At 39.4% G+C, this 24,331-nt stretch overlaps 1 long non-coding RNA gene across 1 annotated transcript; it reads left to right on the top strand.

The window, feature by feature from the left end:
* Positions 1–2: 2 nt before the first annotated feature.
* LOC140703211 (uncharacterized) lies at positions 3–23,658 on the top strand. The gene is made up of 3 exons (XR_013544545.1): positions 3–719; positions 15,941–16,029; positions 23,513–23,658. It is a non-coding gene; the product is annotated as an uncharacterized LOC140703211 (long non-coding RNA).
* The last annotated feature ends 673 nt before the right edge of the window (positions 23,659–24,331 follow it).

The raw sequence follows: 24,331 nt of genomic DNA, 5'->3' as shown, positions 1-24,331 counted from the left end.
CCTGATCTTACTGGGAGGCATTAAGTGTTTCTCAAAGTTCATTAACTCATCAATCTCACCTGCCTGTCTTTCCTCTTGTAACTTTACTGAGCACAGATTCTCTTTGTAAAATATAACCCCAACACGAATCGCGGTCTGTGGAGCCATTCATGGAATTGTGCCATCTGTGTCTGCAGCGGATTGGTGAGTGCACAGACCCTCGTTAATGCTACCTGTGCTGGAATATTTGTATACAAATATGAATACCCTCATCTCTATTTGTGAGTAAATGAAACCCTTTTTTCTTTTTCTTGCCAATAGAGTGAGTTATTTTGATTGTAAGTGCTAATTGATGAGAAGCCAAAGGAATGGTTTACTTTGGTAGATAAAAGTAAAAGTAAATGTTCCCCTTGAAAATTAAATCTAGTCATGTCCGACTCTAGGGTCCCGGTGCTCATCCCCATTTGTAAGCTAAAGAGATGGAGTTTGTCTGTACACACTTTACTTGGTGGTGGCTGGCATAACTAGACAGAACGTCATTACTTTCTCACCAAGGTGATACCTATTCATCTACTTGTGTTTGCATACTTTGAAACTGCTAGGTTGGCAGGAGCTGGGACAAGCAACAGGAACTCACCCCACTGTGTGGATTTGAACTACTTTCAATCGACAGCCCGGTGGCTCAACGGTTTGACCTGCAGTGCCACCCCTCTGGGGAGACTTGAAAGTAATTCTGCTCTGTAAGTACCCGCACATCTGCTGCGCAGCTAGAGGCTTTTTAACCAAAGTTCACTACTCTACAGCAGTGTCATGTATCTGGAATTACGCCTTCAATTCTATTTAATTAAAGAACCAGAACTAATTTTAGTGAGACACAATGGCTGAATTCTAGTAGTGAGTCCCGATTAGAGTAGGCCCACTGAATCAGCTGGGAAATGGTGAGTTAACTCCCCCATAAGTTCCATTCATTCAATGGGCCTGCCCTAGTTTTGACTTACTACTGGATTTCAGCCAATATAATCTATACAAAAAATAGAGGACTTCCAGGTTCCAAAATGAAAACCTGGTGAAAGGAATGTTCCCTTAAAAGAAAATAAGCCAGGTCTCCAATTCTCCAATTAAAGATATTTTAAAAAAATTCCTGCAAAATACTTTCAAGCCACCAACAGCAGTAAATAGACCTAAATAAATAAAGCAGCCTTCTAGTTTATTTGGACAGTCCAACTAAAGAAAAATATAACTGCTGGCAAGGAAAAAGACAGCATCAGAGAAGTCATGGAAAAAGAAGAGCACCTATTTGTTACTCTTTACAATAGTTTTTTTTTAAAATCCATTATGTTACTCACTGATATATTTCTTACAGCTGGCTCTGAGTGTCATTGTCAATTGAAAACTCAGGTTCTGAGGATTTCAGAAATAATGATATATTCACAGTTCCACTTTCCAGCAACTCGTTTTGATCTCTTACATTTGTTTTCACTCAGTGAGCATCTGTGGTTTATTTTTTAAAAAGAGGAGCACAAGATTCAGCTGGGTAAACCCTCTGACTAAAATGCTATGGGATGTAGACAGTAATTACTTGATTGTAAAGAAAAGTTCTTTACTTATGCCTAGAAAACCATTTTCTGTATTATAACTTCAATATTTCATTTACCCCAGAATTCAAAATATTTTCAGAGATGTTTCTTGATCAGTTTTTATGCAGTGAAAACGTGAATGAGCATGACTTTCTCAAGCTCTACCTTATATCAATGCTCTTTATTATTTGAGTTTGGGCAAATATCAAGAGCAGATAGGTTACCAGTCAGAGCGCAGGGTTTGGGGCAGACAGCTTCAAGTCTGCACAGACCCATAACGTCCACTAATGACCTCAGGCCAGTCTTCCCCTCTCTGTCTCTCTTTCTCTTAGCATGGTTCACCCACATGATCTTTGTGGTGTGGATAAAGTGAAGAGAGAGGAGAAACATGCTGCCTTTAATTCACTGGAGGAAAAGTGGAGTGTAAATGCAATTAACGTATAGCTTTACTCTCATCTCTTTTTTTAATGTCAAGAAGCAACCGTCCTGTCTTGTCCGGCAACTGCTTTTGTCAGTGGCAGTTCCATGAGTCTAGGCAGCATGACAGCTGCCATCTTGGCCCACCCATCTTATTCCCAGCCTCACCTGTGGTTACGCAGGACAATTTTCCCATGTTAAGGCAGCTGGCCAATCAAAAGAGGCAGGCCTAGTCTACAGATTGAATAGATTGCTGATGTTTCCAGTCTGGTCCACCTGTTGGATATCTAAGAGGGAGCAGCCTGGGCCTCTGGCCATTCTGCATGGAGCTTCCTTCCTCCCATCCACCCCTTTTTCTCTATCAGAAATGTGGGATTTTTTGCACCATTGTATGCCGTGGCTAGGGGAGACCTTTCTAGGCTGGGACGACTGTCAATTTATCCATCAGCAAATAGAGATGGGCACGAAGCACTGAAGCAGGAAAGCCAAAGGGCTGTCTCTGACTGGGCACCCACCAGAGAAAGCAGGGCTGGTAACTGCTGAACACCCGTCTGTCTGAAGGATGAACTGCCACAAATTGCTGACCTGGTGGTTCATGCCATCTCTGACAGTAACCAATTGTTCTTTTTCTGCCTCTAATTTCAAAGAGACCCATGCCTCTCTGATAAGAGCTTTCCTGCTGCTCCTTTATCTGTTGGAGTCAGTTATTCTGTTGATGCCTGTTGCTACAAGCAGCCCTGTTTTATTCTGAGTTTGCTGTTTTATCTGTTCACTGTACGTAAATGAAACCTTTTATTCTTTCTACTATTAATTTCTCAGAGTGAGTTACTGAGGCTGTAAGTGCTAGTTGATGAGATAAAGGGGTGGACTAATCTGGGGAACTTGATCTGATGCTGAAGAATGCTTGCTGGAGTGAATCCCTGCACTTCTGCTGCACAGCTAAAGAAATTTAACCAAAACACAAAACTGGAAAGACATTGTGATCAACTTATCATTGTAACTTATTGCCACTGCTTTGCTGGTAGCAGTTTTTGAAGCACAAAGATGAATTCAGATGGTGGAGGTAGGACCCTCCCCAGGTGGATCTGTTTCAAGACGGGGGGGGGCGGCAGGGAAGTTATGTGCTTGTCCAGCTTTTGTGAACTCCAACTCCCTGTTGACAGGTGGGGCCACATAGTGGCACATGCCCACATGGTTAATTCCAATCCTCTTACTTTAAGCAGTTGGGACAGCTGATGCTGGACCCATCTTCCATGCCAACATCAGGGGCTACTGGCAGCTGCAACCAATAAAATTGTGGTCAAATCTGTGTGTTTATTTGTGTGTGCCTCCAGCCTCTGGGGTGGTCGGGTTTGCCAGACAAGGAGAAACTAAGTTCTTCCATAATTAGGACGTGAGATTATTTATCCATGAACACAAAAATGAAAAGTGGAAGAACGTACCCAGGTAGAGGACAGAATTTCTTCAACAGAGGCAGCAATGTAGACTTCAGGTGCAGCCACACAGTGGTGAAAAGGTTTTCAGTTCAGATCTCTGCTGTTTCCAGAGGTGAAATCACTGTAGCTGTTTAAACAAATACAGGCAACTATCATGTTGCAGGAGTCAGCCGAAGCAAAGACAGAATGTTGTGAATATGTTTGCTTTTTCATCATTACTATTCAGCCCAATCCTAAGAGACTTATTAAGGGAGTAACTTTAGAGGGAGCGAGGGGTTTACCCTGTTCAGAAAAAAGTCTGGCCAGTACAGTATCCTGTTCAATATTTACTTGCATGCAGAGCTCCAACACTGGACCCTGCCTCTGATTTTACAATATACTGATGGTAATTTTCACCAGGACCACCCTTTTCCTTTCCTTTTGAATTATATATTTCCAAAGTCACTTAGAGCTACAGTTGTGCCTCGACTTACAAAATTAATCCGTATTGGAACAGTGGCCGTAAGTCAAAATTTTTGTAAATTGAAGCATCATTTCCCACAGGAATGCATTGAAAACCGATTAATCCATTCTGGCTGCTTTTGGTTCTTATGTCGAGGCACCGGCCGCAAATCGAAGCATTCGTTCCCATAGGAACAAATGCAAAGCCGGTTAATCCATACTCTACCACTAGGGGGATAATTTTTTTCTTTTAATCTAAGATGATTTAGGTTTTAAAAAAGGCAGGAAACGACGGAGGGAATGAACGAACACCATTTAAACAGAATACCTTTTAAATCAAGCACCTCTTAAACCAAACCAAACACTTTTTAAACTAAATTTTACATTTTAAAATTACAGTCCCAGGTCTCTCTCCACACTCTCTAACTGCTGAGACGAACGAGGTACAGACAAACAGCCTCTTCATTAACTCAAAGTTCAATTTTCCTGCTTTCCCTGCCTTCCCCGTGCTTTGTTTTCCATCCGTGAGTCGAAGCTAAATGTTGCAGCTGGAGCTTTTCGTAAGTCGAAAGTTATATAAGTCGGGACGTCCATAAGTCGAGGCACCACTCTAATCTATTACAGCAGTTACTTCAGAAAGCTTAAAAATCAAAAAACAAAAACACACCACTGTTTGGAGACAATAGGTGTTCAGCTGAGGGGAACTGAAACTCCAAGCATCCCTCTGCGTCTGATCAACTTGTCACACAGGGTGGGAAGCACAAAAAAGCTGATTGGAAAAAAGAATAACTAAACAATCTCTGTACCATGCCTTTACTCTGCAAGCTTTCCCCTGGTTCCTCAGCCATGAACAAAATGGATGTTTCTATTACATGTTTGTATATTATTGGTTTTATTTGAATGCACTCTGGTGTAGAGTGCAATGTAAAGATGGTGGTGGTGGTGGTGATGATGATGAAGATGAAGATGATGATGAAGAAAATGGGGTGTAATCGTCTGGCCTCCAGGTCAGGTGTCTTCAGTTTCCCAAGTCTTCAATTTATCTTTTCAGGATTTCTGCTCCTTACTTTAAATCCATGAAAGGCAAAATCCATTATAGGCTTCTGAAAGGACCTCTGAGCACTGTTGTTAAACTAGTATTGTGTTTTGTGATTGTTTGGAGATGTCATAAAAGAAGGAGCAGAGGTAATATTTGAAGAACTGCTAGGAGAAGTCAAAGGTGGCGATTTAAAAGAAGTGAGCTCTTGACATTTTCCCTGGCAATCAGTGTTTTCAGCATCCTGTGGTCACAATATTCTGCAGTAGGTTTTCCATCCACAAACATATACCTTTTTAGTTAAAGAGAATGGTTTCAGTTCCATTTTCTCCTTTACCCACCCTTTGAGAAAGAAGTGAGAGTGATTTGATTTTGCTGAGAAATATTTTATTACAGTTGACGAACATTGTCATTGAGATTTCTTTGTCTCAGTAGGATCTGCTGGATAAAATGCAGTACAGCTACAAAAGACAATTTTTGAACTGTTGGATAATGTTACAGTGATAATGCTGAAATACAGTAATAGGGAGAAAAGTTTTAGTCCCTTAGCTCTTTACTCTGTATTCAGAAAATACAGAAAAACACCTTTGATTCTTTCTCCTCCTCTTTTGCATGCAGAGGGCAAAACTCACAAGAGGAAAGAGACAAGGTGCAATCTTTTATTTGCGTAAGAAAGCCGCAGTAGCTTATTGGATATAGCTGGTAGTTTCCCTCCAAGTCCAAGGAGCCGTTTATTAGAACTGTGTTATAATAATCTACTAGTAGTGCAGTTGGGTCAATCAAGAGAGCTAACCAGTTACTCCCTTAGATGATTGCCTACATGTCAATGATTAATTGCAATTGCAATAAGTTACCTGGCCTGTTTTTATTCTTTCAGTTAATTGCTGGCCTGTTTTTGTTATTCTAAACTGTTATTAGTTCCTTACCTGCTAGAACTGTAACTGAACTTCTACATACAGTTCCTCCAGGCCAAGATCCAATAGTGTACATCTTCTGATAGAAGAAGCCCCCTCCATGAATCTAGTAGAATGATAGTTCCCATTTGCACATGGCTCCTGTGCACCTACAACAGAATTCTCTCTTTCTCTTCTTCTTCCTCCTCAGCCGTCCACCATCCAAACTCTCAGCCCTCTGGAGCAGATACAGGGAGCTGTGGAGAGAATCACCCTCTCCTGGATCTGTCAGCAAAGCTTATTCACTAGGTGTACACCACTGTATCCTGGCCAAGGAACATATTTCTTCAGATAGTTTGGCAAATTGCAAGGTTCCTAACCATCACATTTTCATAATCTGACATCTGTTTATTTACCTAGTGCAAATAGTCATTCCTAAATTTTCTTTTTCCTCATAGCGGTGGTAAACTAAGAATGGCTACACTTATGTGCTTTATTTATGTTTTGGGGATATATTGTATTCTAAATTATATTACTGTGACATCCATCTTGACCTGTCCCTCTGCAGCCAGGAAATTACTCCAGTCCCAGTTAGTTATATAAACAAATATAGTAGGACCACTGTATCTGTGGGATCAAGTTATTTGCTCCTTGAAAATATAAACCTCTGCCCCCCCCCCAGAAATACACGTTTCCAAGGTATATTACCAGAACTAGAGGGAACCAGAGACTACATACTAGTCACACTTTTCAGCATCCAAGGAGAGGGCTTGGAACCAATTCCCTGCAGATACTGTGGTCATACTTAGCATTGCCTCTTGAATACAGTTTCATTCTCTTGGAACAGGAAAGCAAACTGCTTCTTTGCAGTTGAGTATTATATTTTTTTTAAAAGGAAGTCTGATTTCAAAAGACAGAGATACTTGGAAGATTATAGCTGGAATTTACTGGGAAGTACAGCTTTGGATGGCTTCCAGATATCTGCCATTAGATTCCACTGGCCAGAATCCAGTTGGTGATTTACATTCGCAGAAGTCAAATTGCATAACTCACCATGGTGAATTGCCACTAACAACAAAACCCAACCCCAATCACTCAACAGGCATGTGCCTTGTAATGTGACTCATTAATTAGCAGTAATTTGCTGAGATGAGAGGCATAATGGCTTAGTATCAGCGTCCTTGTTCCTTTATATGCGTTTTGGTGTTGATTTTGTTTACCTTTTTAGTATGGTATTTATTTAATTCTTTTAAAAATATATATTTCTGTTTTTAGCTTTTAAATGTATTTTACTGATGTGAACATTCGATTCTTTTTAAGGAGAAAGGTGGGGTAAAATATCTGAAATAGGCAAATAAATATAGCTATAAGAATTTTATTTTCTCCTTTATTTAAGCAGTATACATCCTACCTTTCCACTTTCAAAAACTCTCAGGATGACTTTATTTCACCATGTGCTGTTGCTGATTCCAGGAAAGAGCATCCCTGTCATGGCTTTCTAGCTATAAACACTTCAGAACTGCTTCACCAGTTGCTCCTTCTGGCGATGCTCTGAGATCATACAGCTTGCCAAAAGGCCACACAGATACCACAGCACATGACCTCAACAGTCACACATGCCTCCTACCTGCAATGTTTGCAAATACATGCATGGCAAACAATGATAAGTACTTTGAAAAGGCATCTCTGATCAACTGGGTGGTAGATATTTCTTTTTATCAGTTTGAAAGACTTCAACGGATTAATCTAATATGGATAGCTGCAAGGATGAAATAGGAATTTTGCCCTTACTTGTGAATTCAATTTCATAGTAGACTTACAATCCAAAACAGTCCTTTTTCCAAGGTCTAATTTTTGCAATGTATGGACATTTTGTGCCTTAAAAGCAGGTCCTTAAAAATAGGTCCTTTCCAGATACAACTTGTGGGTGGTTTATTTCGTAATTATTTAAAGACCTTCATTCATCCTAAAAGAAAGTGAGTTAGTTTGCAGGCACTCTAAAAACAGACACCAAAATGAGTTCAGTAAAGCCACATACTGAGAGTCAATCAGTACCAGAAATGACTGCATGACTGAGTAGGTGGAACAGCGAAACATTAAGTTCCTTGTTCTAGGAGTAGGGGGAGATCATTCCAACTACATTTCAACTACAGTATATCAAAAATGAATGAAGGGGAGGGGCAAAGCAGCATTAGGGTAAGCCATCACAATCCCTGCTGCAGCTCAGCAACAAGACTTATCAATTTAGGAGGAAAAAACTAAAGGAAAGAAAAGATTTTTAAAATGAGATGAGAACCCCCCCCCCCCCCAAAAAAGCTCAGTTTTGAAGTGGCTGCCTGGCTTCTGCTTGTCCTTTGAAATAGGAATTTGCCTTTGAATCAGAAATAATTTAGCTCTTCAATAATTTCCTGAGATTTGACAATGTGTAACAAATTGCAGAAATATATTTGGAGGATTCAACAATATCTCTGTCTTAACAGTATTAGTTTTCAGGGTGTTTAATTGCTTAAACTTGACTTGTTCATGAACCCGTGATGCAGTGACCTAAACAACAAAGAGTAATATTCAACATGGCATTTCCATGTTCATTTGTTCTTTTGATTCCACAAAAGTATTTTCTCCTTTTTGGCTTCCAAGCACAGCTTAATGGTCTGTAACCGAACACCCTCTCAAAAATGTCAAACTTAATATCACAGAAGAAAAAGTTATGCACCATAACTCCTTTGGATCTTCATTCTAGAAGCTCTGCAGATTCTTTTGGTTCATTAATCAAACCCGGTGAAAAGAGTAAACTATCAAGTTTTTTTCCCTATGTCTGTTGCTACTTTACTCACAGTCACTGGGCACCATCTATTGCAATTAACACCTCAGCAACCATTCTCCATTTGGTTCTGCATGCCAAATGGTAAAAGGTAAAGCAAACATAAAGACGAATAATAACTATGAGCTTCTCTAACGATCCCTAGTAAGCCCAAAGTGTAAAAAAGTACAAGGCCATGAGCCACTATGTAATGCAGGACCTGATCACTTGCACATGCCACTTACATTCTGCAATTTTTATCATAAACTTTTCATGAAGAAAGGAACATGTTCCTCACAGGTTACCTCCTGCATGGGTGGGTGGGGATCTTTGATCTTCCTAATATCTGAGGATTTCCCACTCCCATTGTCTCTTACTAATATCCATGTTATGCGGGGTGTTGAGAATCACATCTGAAACATTTGGAAGGCCAATGCTTCCCTGCCGTTTGTAGACATCTATATGTACCAACATTGAGTGAAATCCTGTGTGGTAATTGAGATGCCTGAAGAGGAGTCCTTATCATAACAACAAGAAAATGCTATGATTTGTGCACCCAACTCCTTGGCAACAGCACCAGTACAGTTGCTGCTTTCAGAATTACAAAGTGGCCTTTTGAATTTCAAATTCATACAAAAATCCAAGGTATCTCAACCGGGCTGAATATAACATAGAAGAATCATCTCCATATGCAGAGTCTTCAAAACTCTAAAACAAAATATTGATTTAATTGCATATACATGAATTCACTATGGGGATTCATCCCTTGAACGCAAACGCATAAAAATTACAACTTACATGAAGTTGGCAAGAGCCTTAGCAATCTATGTGACAACACCAGTTCCGGCCTCCTCAGCCCTCCTGTTCTTTCTGATTCAAATCTCTTACTCAAAGTCCTGTTCTTTCTTAGCCACACCCCTTCGAATGGAACAATATTTCATAGGGGGCTACATGTTTTTCACTCAGAAGGACTACTTTTAACTATGGGATAACTATTGTTCTCTAGTTATCCAATATTCTCTTATTCATCCAGCCACCATGACAGCAGAAGGGATAAGCCTACCCATTTTCTTTCTTTCTTTCTTTCTTTCTTTCTTTCTTTCTTTCTTTCTTTCTTTCTTTCTTTCTTTCTTTCTTTCTTTCTTTCTTTCTTTCGTATGCCATATTTCTCCCTATTAAGAGATCTAAGGCAAGTCAGAAGTTACTAACTTAAACCCATAATAAATTATAACAATAAAAAGCTATTAAACATATAGCAGTTTAACTGGACAAGCTGAGGTTGCCTGAAATTATCTCAGCAGTGAAAAATACATCTTGATACCCAGATGAATTTTGATACAACTGGAAAAAGTTGCCTGATTTCATGCTGAAATTAACCCTTTGGTTGCGGGGGTAAATGCCAGCTGTAACTAATATTGGCTTCTGTTTTTCCTTAGTTGTCTATAAAGTTCTGTAGGTCTTTTAGAGAGATGCAGGCCCCAGACTCCCTGACCTGACATATCATCCCAGCCAAATTTATGCTGTTTGAGCAGTTTGTAGTCACTTTCTCTGTAGCTCTCCTCACACCACATTGGCCTGAACTCCTCCATGTTGACTTGAACTGTTGTAGTTCTGCTCCTGTTTCACCCTTCCTGGTCCAGCTAGACTGATACGTGCATGAATTACAGCTTGACTCCTGGGTGTTGTCTCTGATTTTGCTCTTGCACATTCCTTGAAACTCAGTCCTGACTTCTCAATGTATAACCTGACTGGCTGCCAATTCCCTCTCACTCCTGTTTACAGACACCTGTTGCATTTGATCACAACATTTCTGTGCTGACCCATTGGATCAAAAGGTTTAGTCATTTCTTTGTTGATGCTTTTCTTAACTGGAGGGGAGATCTATTATTGTTCAAGCTTGCTTATCAAAATCCAAGAGTCATATATTTTGGTACTCCCAAATCAATCCCAGGTACCAAAAACTAATTCTAGCAGTTACCCTAAAGCCCTAATCCCACCTTTAATGTATCAGAAGGTTGGCTTTTAGAAGATCTGTGACACTCAGCAGAAAGTCAAAAACAAGACTGTGACAGACAGCACTGAGATCTACTGAACTTTCTTTTTGGCTCAGCATATCACAACCTTCAGAATGCTCTGAAGAGGATTTAAGGAAAAGAGAAGCAGTTGAAGAGCCTGAGTGGGAGAATGTGAGAGAATGTGAGAGAAAGGTGTGAGAGAGAACATGGCATCAGGGAGAGGTTGTTTCAGTTTTGAGAGTGTGAGAGTGTGGTGCGATATAATGTGGAGGGAGCATGCTGACATAGAGTTCAGGGAAAGACGGAGTGTTACAAAAGAATTGAGTGTTAGTTGACCAGGTTAGTACACTTTCTTATTCTATTCCAGTCATACCAATAATGTGTTCTGTTTCCTGTTTACCACTGCCTATTTGGGCAGGGGGTGCTGATGGAATCCAACCCTACCCCTACAACACTGAGGACACATACAATCCTATTCTGTGATGGTGTTCCTTTGTCCCATTTAGAAGCCCACAATTGTTTCTAAGAGAACAAAAAAGGGGGCCCTTAGATTCTCAGATGAGAGAAAGGTGGCTATGAAAGGCATGGTCAGATAAAGAAGAAAAGAAGAAAAAAATTGTGTTGGGGTCCCAAATCTCTACTGATATGTAAAGAACATACAGAGATTCTCTTAGAAAAGAATATAATGTTGATAGTGTAACGGCAATAAGGGAAATAATAAGATGTAAAGTTATGTATATATTGATATAAGACACTTTCAAACCATTTATTGTCCATGTTTTATATTATGTTGTAGCCACACAATTCAAAGATAAGCCCTCATTTTAACATTTTACAAATGCTGCCATATAATAGATCTCTCTGGTTTCATAATACTGAAGAACATACCTCTAGCTTTTAAAATTGTATCCCATAAAGCTGAAGAACTCCATCAAGAAGCTTGTGAACTAGAGTTTCAGCTCACAGGAAATACAGTATAGGCTTTTGCCAGTACTTCCACCTTCATAGCATCTAGAACATACAATAGAAGGTGCAGGTCTTTCTTATTGGGGATTTCATATGCAGCTGGCCAACCACTGTATAAACAGAGTTTTTTGACTAAATAGAACTAGATCAGCATAGATTACTTGTCAAAAACCTGTGGATCTGACAGGGGCCTTGGTCTGACCTAATGTTCATAATTCTTCATAGTTTGATAATTCCTTGTAGTTTTACAGATCCTGTGTAGATCCATAGCTTTTCATAGTTTTATAAATCCAACACAAGTTGTCTTTTTTTTTGAAAAATGTATTCCAAATAGTATCTGAATACTGTATAATCCATGTTGTCCTGAGAGGTAATGAAGAGGAAATATCGGCAGACACTTCAGTGGGATTTATCAGGTGATTTAAAGATGTTACTGTAAGATAGCTGGCAGCAAGCAGTATAATCTGACTTTCCATTTTGAAAATACAAAACCACCCTCTGAACTCACAACACAGTTTTGCAAGGTGGCTCTGTATTTTCTGCTCAATTCAGCCATATTAGTGTAACACCATTTCCTCATCTGATGATCCCTGTTAGAACATCTGCAACCACTTCCTCTTCATTGCCTCTTAAGATGACATGCAGCTTACATGAGTCTTTCTTCTCCCTTCTCTTCCTGCCTGTTTTTCTTTCACAACATTTTGCCTCATGAAAAAAATAATAATCTAAAGATGTTGAAAGAATGTACGTATTTGGTTCCTCATTTTTTTGGCTCAATAAAGGATTACAATATGGATTTAATTTTTCTTCTTCTGGCCAACACTAACATCATTCCCTTTTTAAAGTTATAAATGTAATCCACCGAATGAAGTCCCGATCTATTCCAATTACATCAGTGGTGACTAGACATGGGCTATTTGTACAGCATTTGTATCCCTGGGGATATGAATATGAATTGGGGCACCATAGATGCCAGAGAAGCCCATTCCCTCGCCCCAGAATTGGCAGGTCCACTCACTGTTTGCTGCATGGCACTTGGCTCCATTGCCATCATCATGCCAGTCGTGGAAGAAACACACTCACATCTTCCCCACCTCCCCATGCAGCTGACCGCTCATTGGCTAAGTGGGGAGATTCCCTGTCCTGTCTCTGTGCTGAAGTGTTCAGCTGCATGGGGAGGTGGGGAAGAGCTGGTCGAGCTCCTTATGCAATGGGTGTGGTGACCATGACAATGGAGTCGAGCATCATGTGGCAAACAGTGAGTGGACCAGCCAGTTCTGGGAGGAGATAATGGGCCTCTGTGGTACCTGTGGTACCACAATTTGTATTTGTATCCCCAGGAATACAAGTATGAACAGCCCATGTCTAGTGGTGACTTCAGTGATTATCCATTCCTTGGGAGTAAACTGGCAATTGGCAATCAGATAGTTGTGTGAATGCAAGTCAGCAATAGTAATGTGAATACAAAAATGTAAATAGGATGCAAAAAATAGCAATGGGACTTATTTGGAAATCACTTTTCTCTGTCCTGGTTTCAGTTGATGAAAAATACCAAAAGTAATCACTTCTATAATGTGCATCTTTGTTTGTTTTTCTCATTTCCCCTGAGACTCAAGGCAGCTCACAGTGTTAAAAAAAGAAAATTAAAAACAAAATCAATTATACATTTAAAAATTAAACTAGAATAGTAATTAGAATACATTGAATGATTAAAAACATTCTTAACTTTAATAACAAACTTAACTAAAACACTTCATTCAGGACTCAGTTTGGCTGTTAAAAGTTTGCCTGAAGAGGTGGGTCTTCAACTAATTACTATATTGGTGGAAGGATAAAAGGCAGCCTAGCCTCCCGAGGAAGAGAATGTCCCCATCAAACATGCCTGTGGTAACAATGGGACCGAGAAGAGAGCCTCCTCTGATATTTTCAGGGAATATGATCTCAAGTGTCAATCTCATCAGTCCTATAGGGAAGTATTTTGAATTTATAATTAAAGGCAATAATAGCTAATTAGAGCTAGATATATCAGCAATTCATCACAATCAGGAATATCATTAAATTAAGATTATAGGTATTGCTATAATATAAACCTTCTGGGATTGTTTCTTCCCCAAAACAGTAGCAGTATATAATGAAGTACCAGGAATTCTTAAATAAATGTGATATGCCCTGTCCATCCACCTGCCATCATTCTGTTTCTATTTTTGTAAAGGGAGGGGTAGTTTTACTAATGCCCAAAGGTGGCTATAATACTGTATATATCATAAAAGCAATTATATCTATGCAACACTATGTCATGAGATACAATAGTCATGAAATGAACCTAGGCAGCTGTTTGCAGAGCTTTTCTTTAAATACGTTATGAAGGGCAGTGTTATAGTGTCAAACCTATCTTCAGCAAAATAGGTTGAAATCAACAGAAGTTGTTTAGAGAAGGAAAGCAGAATTATAGGGAGGATCTCTCAGGCATTATCAAGCAGATGAATCAATCACTCAAATTCACACACCTTTTCCAAATAACTAGGAAAATTACTTTTATCAGCATTTTAGGAGATATGTGGTAAGCCCTAAAATATCATAAAATTGTATATAATAGTGATAGCTCTTCTAATTTTTTTCTTACTATATTTTGAAGGGGGGCAGTAAGCCCACATCTTTCAAAGCTTTCCAATCAGATAATCGTGTATGTAGTTTTCAAAGAAGGTCCCTGTGCTTAATGCCTAAATATTCGTCATTGTTATTCTCTCTCTACGTGCATCCATCTTCCTTCAGGGCCTGAAGCTTTGCTGTTTATCAAGCAAATCAGCAAATAAGTCAAAGCAAAAGTCTGAGTTGAATCGGCCTTATCAGCAATAGTGGGAAATAGAATTCTGCTATTTTATGGCATACTGTACGATCCAAGCAAAGTCTTTATCCAAATCAGATTAAGCACTATGAATGGGTCACATGAATGTAACTGATGAGGAAAGGTAGAAACTTAAATGCGAGTGAAGGCTGGAGGGAAGAAGCCAAATCTCCTGTCCGCCACTTTTCATGTAATGTCTGGAATTTCACAGTATCTGGGAACCATCGTGTTGCCGGAAATTTACTAACAGTAATCTACAACCTTTCTAAACTTCCTCTATAATAAAAAGAAACAAATGCACATGCCTTCACATGAGGACAACGATGCTTGTACCTTAAGAAAAATAGTAGAATAGAAGATAAGGAAATTTGGTCTAGCGTTTCAGTGTGTGATGTATAGCACTGGGGAAGGTGGGATGTGTTACCTTACAAAAAGTGATAGACCATGAACATGGTGAATAACACAGTTCTAGCATAGAGTGCTGTGTCTCACCTTTTTTTGTTTTGTTTTCAATACAGAATGCAAACACGAGGTATATTCTTTGTGTTTCAAATGAGTCATTTTTGGTTTGTTATATATTTACAAGCTATATACGGACACACGCGTGCACACACGCACACATACACACAGATATTGAGGGTGGAGCATAAAAACACAGATGAATTGCCATCCAGCTGTGTGTGCATGCCAACCCCCAAAGACTTAATCTAAATGTAAGTGCTCTATTTTGTCATTATAAAAAGACAATCTGCAATCTAAGATGGTTCAACCAACCAGTGTCAGAATCTGATATGGTGTTAAGAACAGCCTTGAATACCACTAACACACAAGTCTTTATTTTTCACTGCAAAGCGCTCATGCTTATTATTGTATTAAAGGAATTCTACTGGTTAAATCAAGCAGTGAATATAAATAGCTGTATTACTGCCATTGGGCATTAGTGTTTATTTAGTAGATGTGAGTCATGCACAGGACTTTGATGTGGTTGTGAATAAGCTGTTGCCTTTTTCATATGAAAAGGTGATTTGCAAAGGATACAAGAATATCTTATACCTTTGACACGGAATTAATAAACCTTGGAATGTTGCCAACCACTTTTATAGCAGAGTGGGTGGACTCCAGTGTTTCTGAAGAGCTCCACATGGCTCTATGAACACTTGGATTTGAAGATAAATATATTGTTATTTGGAAGACGTTGAAGCTCTTTGGGGAAAAAATTAACATTTTGACAGGTATTGAATTTTGTTTCAAATAATGGGTGGAAGCCAGTGAAGTATTAGCATTACTTCTGGTTTCAGAGAGGACAAAGACAATCAAGGGCAATGCTGATTTATTTGTGATTAATTTTAGTCCTGGGCATGAAATTGCAGAGAGAAATTTATTTGTGCATAATTGGATACGCAACTGAAAATAATGAGAAATCAGCAGCATGCTTTGATTGACGACAATGGACACAAAGTATCAGCATAGTTGTAAGTCTGTACTTTTCTTCTGTGATGTGCTCTGTTTATTTATTTATTTATTTTTTAAAATAGCACTCCTTTTGAAATCACTGTTTCCTCGGTTTGATGTTGAAGCTGATGAATCACGGAAGCAGAGATGAAGGACCGGCTCATAAATGCATGTACGTAACTTTGTATCTCATCACTTAAATTAGTAACTGAGTATGTGAACTGATTCCACTGAGGAACATTGGGCATGTGATTATCTGAGCTGATATGAAATTTGTGTCCATGGCATAGGATAAGGAACGGCTTACTCATTTATGTGAGTCACCACTAGATGCTAGTCAAGTGATGGAAATGCTCTGGAAGGGGCCAACAGAAGCAAAAGGCCCCTTTAGCCACCAGCAATATTTTAATGAAACTGATTAGAACTCATATGAAAACACACACATAGTTAAAATAGAGGTGGAGCTGCAAAATGAATTCATTAACAGTGCAATCAGAGAGCTAATGTGGTATAGTAATTAAACAGTTTGACCGAGATTTAGAAAACTGGGTTTAGTTTCCTAGTTGGTCATAAAACTGACTGGATGACTTTGTGCCAGTCACACCCTGTCAGCTGATCTACCTCACAGGGCTGTCAGGAAAACAAAGTGGGACATAGGAGAACCATGTAAACTACTCTGAGCTTACTGAAAGAAAGTTGGGATTTAAATGCAATAACTGACTAAAAATAGCAATAAATAATAATTTGTTGTTTAGTCGTCAAGTCGTGTCCGACTCTTTGTGACCCCATGGACCAGAGCACGCCAGGCCCTCCTGTCTGCTTCCTGGAATTGGGTCAAATTCATGTTGGTAGCTTCGGTGACACTGTCCAACCATCTCGTCCTCTGCCGTCCCCTTCTCCACTTTCCTTCACACTTTCCCAGCATCAGAGTCTTTTCCAGGGAGTCTTCTCTTCTCATGAGATGGCCAAAGTATTGGAGCCTCAGCTTCAGGATCTGTCCTTCCCGTGAATCTTTCACATACCTAACTTCAAAAGAAGTCACATTGAGTTCAGTGGGGCTTAATTGTAACTATCTGGGTAGGGTTTTTTTTCAGCCTAACACTTGAAATACCTTGATTATTTCACATATTTGTGAATGAAAAATCATCTTGCAAATAATACATTCAAGGAAACAATTCCATATAAAGAAATCCCCTATCATATGATTTTGTTGACCTGCCCAAAACAGTAGCAATAAGTAGAGAAAGACTGATAACTGGCAAATGTACCAGCCCAGAGAGTAGTAGTATACGTTTTAAGCCTTCTGGATCCTGACTTTTTCTATTCTGTTCTTCTCCCAAATTTCTTCTTCTAAGAGGAGATAAGCAAAGAGTTTGAAAACCTGTTGCAGAGACAAATGGCTCCAGAAACCAAATTCTTTCAAGTCCTTTCAATATGTTTATACAATTTATTTCAGAGTTTTAGATGATAATATCTAAAAGCTATAGACACTAAAAAAAGAGGAGCTATTATGCTTACTAAAATGCACATGATTTAACACACTTCTTCATGACCCTGCCCATTTTCTAGAGAGAACAGAAGCCTTTTATATTCATATGATTGTGAGACCCAGCTCAGTTCTAGTGAGGCAGCCTTATTCTCCTCTATAGCCAGCCACGGGGGGTGGGAGTTTGCTATCACTGTGGTAAAGGGGAGTAATAGTACCATTCTACTCTGCTTTGGTCAGTTCAGTTCTGGGCAGCATAATTGAAGAAAGATATTGAAAAGCTGGAATGTGTCCAGAGGAGGACAGCCAGCATGATAAAGGGTCTGGAAGCCAATACTTAAGAAGAATTGTTGAGGGAACTGGGCATGTTTATCTTGGACAAGAGAAGATGGAAAAATAACACAATAGCCATCTTCAAATAGTTGAAAGGCTATCACCTACAAGAAGGAGCAAGCTTTTCTGCCCATTTTCCCAACCCAGTTATGGAATCTTCCATCTGTTTCTTTTTAGCTACTCTGGCACCTTCTAGAAAGGGTAGGGAAAAGGCATAAAAATACCAGCTTTGTACCTCTGCCTTTGGCTTTGCTTTTCACTTCAGGGCAAGACCTGCAGGGGTGCAGGAGGAATTTTTGGCCTCTGGAGGACTTTGTTATAGATTGGGGGAGCCCATGATAAGGGAAAATGCTGTGAGTCTTTCTTTGCTTTGATATATCTTCAGTGTCAATTAATTATCATTGTAGCTAATAAAGCTACATTATTCTTTCATAGAAGCGGCTTGATTTCTTCTCAGTTATTTTCAAATCTCTTTGATGATACTCTGAGTCACTATTCTAGTTACATTTTAAAGAATGTAATGCTTAAATATTCTGTTTCTTAAAAGTAACAAAATAATTAAATTTTTATATTTTAAAAATCTGAACGCCACAGCCACTTGGTCTGTGGTGCAAAAGCAAAGTGTGTTGCTTATATACCACACCAAAGTGCTTATAGCATTCTCTGGATGATTTACAAGTTAATTATGCAAGCTACACATTGCCCCGCCCCAGATTTAAAAGGTATGTGTACAGGAAGAGGAAGGGCAGAACACCAAAGAAGAGCACAGATGAGAAGCCAGTATTCTCATCAGGAGGGCTATAGCTCATAATGTGTTTAGACTTGCATGAGAGATGAAAAATAACAAACAGTGGTTTTCTTCTGCTATGCTCAAAGCAAGAGAAAGAACAAGGAAGCTGTGGGTTCATTGCATGGAGAGGATGGAGAACTGGGTGACAGAGAAGGCAGAACTGTTGAACATCTGCTTAATCAAAAGATAATGGTGCCCAACCTAGTACAAGTAGAATAATGGAGGCAATGTTGGGGCAGGTGTCCCACACAACAAAAAATGGCCCAATGAGCTAGAACACCTGGCCGCAGAACAAGAGGTGGAGACATTGAGGTGTGCCTTAGTGGATTACAACCAGCCTGCGTGGACTTGGGCAAGTCACACTGTCCCAGAACATCCCCTGGGAGGTAGTGCTGCTAAATCACTTATAGTGCTTTATACCTAGAAAACCAGGGTTATGATATGTCAAAATCAATCTGATGGTATTACTAAAGGAATAGCTAGCTATTATAAATGATCTGCAGGGCCACGTGACCTGCTTCCAGAGTTACTAGAAGAATTGGAAAATGTCATTCTTGGCACCTTTGTCTATAACCTTTGAAATTAAAGGATAGGTGAAGTCTCTGAAGCTGTGCTAAATTTGTTTCCAATTTTTAAAAATGGGGAATGGGGAAGGAAACGGATCCAGGCAACTACTGGCTGGTCTATTTGAGGAGAATAATAGTAGCACTGTATTCTTACTCAGAACTCACCTGGAATACTGTCTGCAGTTCTGAGCACCGCAATTTAAAAAGAATATTAAAAAGCTGGACCTTACAGAGAGGAGAGTGAACCCAGTAGTAACAGGCCTGGAAATCAAGTCCTATGAAGGATGGTTGAGAGAGCTGGGTATGTTTAACTTGGAAAAGGGTATTATAGCCACCTTTAAATATCTGAAGAGCTGATATGTGGAATATAGATCAAGTTTGTGTTCTGGCACTCCAAAGGATAAGACCTGAAGCAATGAATGCAAACTACACTAAAGTAAATTTCAACAAAGCATAAGGAAGAACTTCCTGACAATAAGAGCTGTTTGACAGTGGAATGGCCTACCTCAGAATGTGACAAACTCTCTTTCATTGGAGGTTTTTAAAGAGAGGCAGGACGACCTCTGGGTAGATTCCATTCTTCATCAAGGAATTGAACTGAATGGCCCTTGAGGTCCCGGTTCTATGAATTGTTTGCTCCACATGAGCAGACATGCCAGCAAAGAACACATATATTTTAGTCATCTCAGCTTCTAAAATGTTGAAGGTAAATTCATAGATTGCAACCATTGTGGCAGCTGAGATCTCTATGACCTGCAGCTTACACAATTAGACAACTACCATGAGTCAACAGAGTCTAAAATTAATATGTGAAATCAGGGGACTCAAGACAGAATATGCATTTTCTGTATGGGAGGTGACTTTTTTCAGCCCCACAGGCTCCAAAAATCACCAGCTTCTGCTGCCACTGCCATTCCTGAGCAATCTTTGCCCCAAAAGCATTTTTGTAGCAACTGCACAACAAACTCCATGAGATTTAGTTCCAAATGGATAAACATGCCCCAGTGAGACAATCTCATTTCTCACAGAAGTGTACGGAAGGAAAATTACTATCTCATGATAACCACACCCCTTGCTACTCTATATTAGTCACATCATGTGCTTCCTGAGCACATCACTTTGTTATACTCCCCTGACATTTTGCACATCTCAGAAATGTACTGCTTATCAATCTTAGAGTGGAGACAAATCCAGATAAAGTTCAACAAGCTTTATTCACTGTCCAGGGGAGGGAAAAAATCACATCTATAAATATACATAATGCTTTAAGGTTTCATTTGCATAGCTGGGCTGGAAATGGTTACTGATATACTTGGCCTCCATTTGTAGCTCTCTGTGAAAAAAGAATCGGGAAGAATGTTTTCTGACTGCAGAATGTTTTCTGATTGCATACCTCTAGACCAAGTTCGAAGATACATACAGATAAATATAATAAGATCTCAGGTGGTGGTTGGTTGGATTCTTTTAAACAAAAAGCCTCATTGTTTGAAACCACAGAGCTGTTCCCACTTTCTGTTAAAAACATCTGGAAGAAAGTAGCATCAGGGCACATGATGTTCATTAGGAAGACAGTTGGCCAAAGAATTATTGAACACTTCTCCATGTTATCAGATGAATATGGCAAATTCCTCTATTTAATTACGCCCTTGCTAAAAAATGCAGCATTCCACCATAACCTTTCATTTTTATAAAGTTTAAGACATTTACTTATAATGTCTAGCTGCCTTTCAGAGTGATTTCTTCCCACACTTTCAGTGTAAGTTAATTAGAAAGATAAATATGGCTTCTTTTTAATATCTGCCTCATGGACTGAATTGACCTTCCCAAATCTTGTGGCATTATGGGAGCACCAACCTCAAACATCTCCCACTCCCATCTATAATTTTTCCTGTCTCCATGTAAAGCAAGACACAGATGTCTGTGCCTCTCTTTGCATGTGAACATCCCTGGAATCACTAGTCTCTTATGTTGTGTTCCCACTTTGTTATGCAAGTAGGTCAGGGGGAAATCCCACTGCTTTTACAAATCTGAGATTGGAGACAGCATGTTCAAAGAAAAATCAGAAGACAATCAAGATGGCCCACAGGAGCCCCTCTTGTGCTCACTACAATCCACACTTGTTGAAAAATAGCCCTGACAGTTGCTTTGTTTGGGGGTGAGAAGTGGTTAGGATTAACAGAATGGGCAAAGAGAATAAATCCAACTGAATATGCACCTGCAGCTGATGAGAATTTCATTCACCTAGATTTTTTCTGGAACAATTTCCATAAGCATATATTCATGAAATGTCTTGTTCAGACTGGTCATCCCCTGAAAATGGGGATGCACAAAATTTCATGAACTACATCCAGTCATAAATCCAACCTCAATTGAGAGCTGTCTTTAAGTAAGATCTATGGTTGATAATTGTTGCACGATATACAGTATTTTTATTTGTTCACACGCAGAAGGGTCACTCTAAAAGGCAGCCTGCATATCTAAAGTACAACCTGAGAACTGCTCCTTATCATGAGCAAGACTGAGAATAGTGGATACATAACCGAAGCAGGCAAGTGACAAACACAAACAGTATTATGTTACTTTAGAATCGGACATTTACCTTCTTTAATGTTTAACTATTGTATCTTTGTCTAATAGCAGACAAAGTGACAAGAAGTCATGAGGTCTGGCAATAGATCCAATCTCCATGGGGCTTACACCCTTTGGACAACTGCTGCATTTGAAAGAAGTTAAACCTTGGGTCCTTGAACTGCTGTGCTTCTAATTCAAAACAGTATGGGTTGGATTACAGAATGTGTCTTCCCAGGAAGAAGTCTTCTCTTTGAAAGTGACTCTGCCTGTTTATGACATCCCATTCTACATCTTCTGTTACCCCATTCTGAAGGTTCTCTTGTTCCTCTAGTGCTGAATTTTCAGGGGATAGGGAGCTGCTGTAGGGACAGGTGGACAGGCATCTGCTTCTGCTAGCTTAGTTACATTTGCCTAAATATAGTTATAACTCTATAGGTTTAAAGTACAACACTTATGGAAGCAAAGGATTGGCCGGCCTGTGCAGTGTTGCCCAGGGAATGCCGGAGTGTACTTGCAATGCTTTTGCTCTCTTCGGGGAGGTTCCTTTTATGTCGTAAGTAGGAAGATCAAGGAATAATCAAGTAAAATAGGGCTACTTGGATACAGGACTGTGGAGAAACCCAATCAATGCAGCACCGAGGTGCATGCAATTTATGCCCAACCACATGTACTAAAGAAGGTATTGTAAATGACAAGATTATTGTGGTTGAAGTAATCAGCTTCTGGTCAAAAACAGTCTAATTATCTTGACATTTTAATTTGGTTTGAATTCTACCTATACTTCATATTTATTCATAATTTTAAATTGTGCAACACTCTGATACAAATAAAGACACACTATATATTTCACAATCTTATGGATCTCAGATCCCAAGCCATTTAGGTAGTTGTGGTGTTCTTTCTCATTATACAGATGCCAGAATCTGCATACCCAACTTCCTCCTATCTTTAATATGAGTATATAACTTAGGATTCACAGTTCCAATTACTTTACTGTATCTTCACAATTCCCTTCCATTTCACAGTGCACGTGCCCCATAACTTCTTACAAGCCCCCGTCAAGTGCTCTTCAGCATTCCCATTACAGAAAGTTCAAAAGCAAAATGTTCCATTTTCAGTCATTACGATGTGTTCTGGTTTTGCTATGTCATTGAGGATGTTGTGTGCATGTACATGTGCACAGTACTTACCTTAGCAGTAGAAGGTGGCCAGAAGGATGATTATCTAGTTTAGAGTACTCTAGGACTCTTTCTGCAGTGAACCATGTCATTTAGAAGAATGAAAGTAGAGTGATGTGATGTCCCAGCTGCAGGACTGCTGCTGCATTGCTCTAGTCTGGAGATATGGATTCACTTCAGCTAATGCCAATTCCAGTTTGAATTTGGGATATATTTATATTGATCCAGGCATAACCCTGATTGAAGCTGACAACTCCAACTGACTTCCAGTGTAGATCGGGACCATCTGGACCATGCAATATAACACAGTATTAAGGGGGGGGGGAGAAGGGATTTGGAGAGTTTAAAAAAATATGATGCTCTCAAGAAGGGGAAGAGGGAAACCGTTTGCTATAATACCATGTGTGGCTAACATTGAGGGGTTATAATATTATGAGAAAGGGGGAATTGGGTTTTGCTGCCTAAACAGCATCACTCCTCATGAAGACAAAAGTCTTGTTCTATGTTTTCCAGTTCTGTGTGCGTGCGTGCATGCATATGTGCATGTGTACACTGCAAATAGAATGGACTTCCCTTTAGTACCGTAACTCAAAAATCTAGCTTTTTGCTAATAACTTTGTTGTTTGCACTGTGTTACTTTCAAGGTGTTTCATCTCATCTTGCTCCTGTCTCATCTCCAGCCTCTTGCTTTCTAGATGACATTTTCTTTCTGTTTAATTTTTTCCCCACAGAGAAACTATAGCCACATTTAATTGTTAGAAGAAAGCAACACAATGAGGGGGACATGCTAGCCTTGTCTACTCCATCATCACTTTCAATACACAAAAGAAGTCTGTGGTTCTCTACATTGTGTGATTACAACATGTGGAAGAGCAAGGTTAGTGTGCTTCCCTCGTTTTGAATGACCGCCATATGTTTTCAGAACAACTGATTAAAGCTTTTAAACTGCTTTCAACGAACAAACTTTGTCTATGGTGAATGAGCCAAGGAAAACCACAGACATTCTGTTCTCTCTCTCTTCCTGCCTTCTCTTACAATTCATTTTAGTGATTTCTAAGGTTGGCATTTAATCTCTGGCCCATAATCAGTGACCATGTTACTCATTAATTCTTGAACCATAGAAGGAACTATGTAGAGTGGTCAAGGATGATTTCACTGAAAAAACAGGATGAAGGCATATACTCAGTTCCAAAACAGTGAAATACATAATGGTTGAATACCTTATTTCATATGGAAGTTAATTTAAAATCCTTTCATAGTTTACACAAATGAGTTCTGTGACAAATTTTTAAAAGAAGTTTTAAGCTAGATCTGCCTGAATTATCCTTCCCTATGTGAAAGGTAAGGGGAAGGGCAGATACAAGATGCCTCCTGCTCCTTCATTCCAAGTTAAGTGAAATTCTAAGTGATAATCTAGACACAACCTGTTTCCTACAACAAATAAAGAGATTTGGGGAAGCCAAAAGCAAAACAAGAGGTTCCAGGGTACTTTAGGGCTAAATTATACATTGCAGATGCCCTGGTTTCAGAGCTGAAATCATGTTAGTGTT

This window comes from Pogona vitticeps, chromosome 1 (assembly GCF_051106095.1).
Source record: "Pogona vitticeps strain Pit_001003342236 chromosome 1, PviZW2.1, whole genome shotgun sequence".
Taxonomy (NCBI): domain Eukaryota; kingdom Metazoa; phylum Chordata; class Lepidosauria; order Squamata; family Agamidae; genus Pogona; species Pogona vitticeps.
Note: the sequence above shows the minus strand (reverse complement) of the source record. Positions and strands in the feature narration are given on the sequence as shown.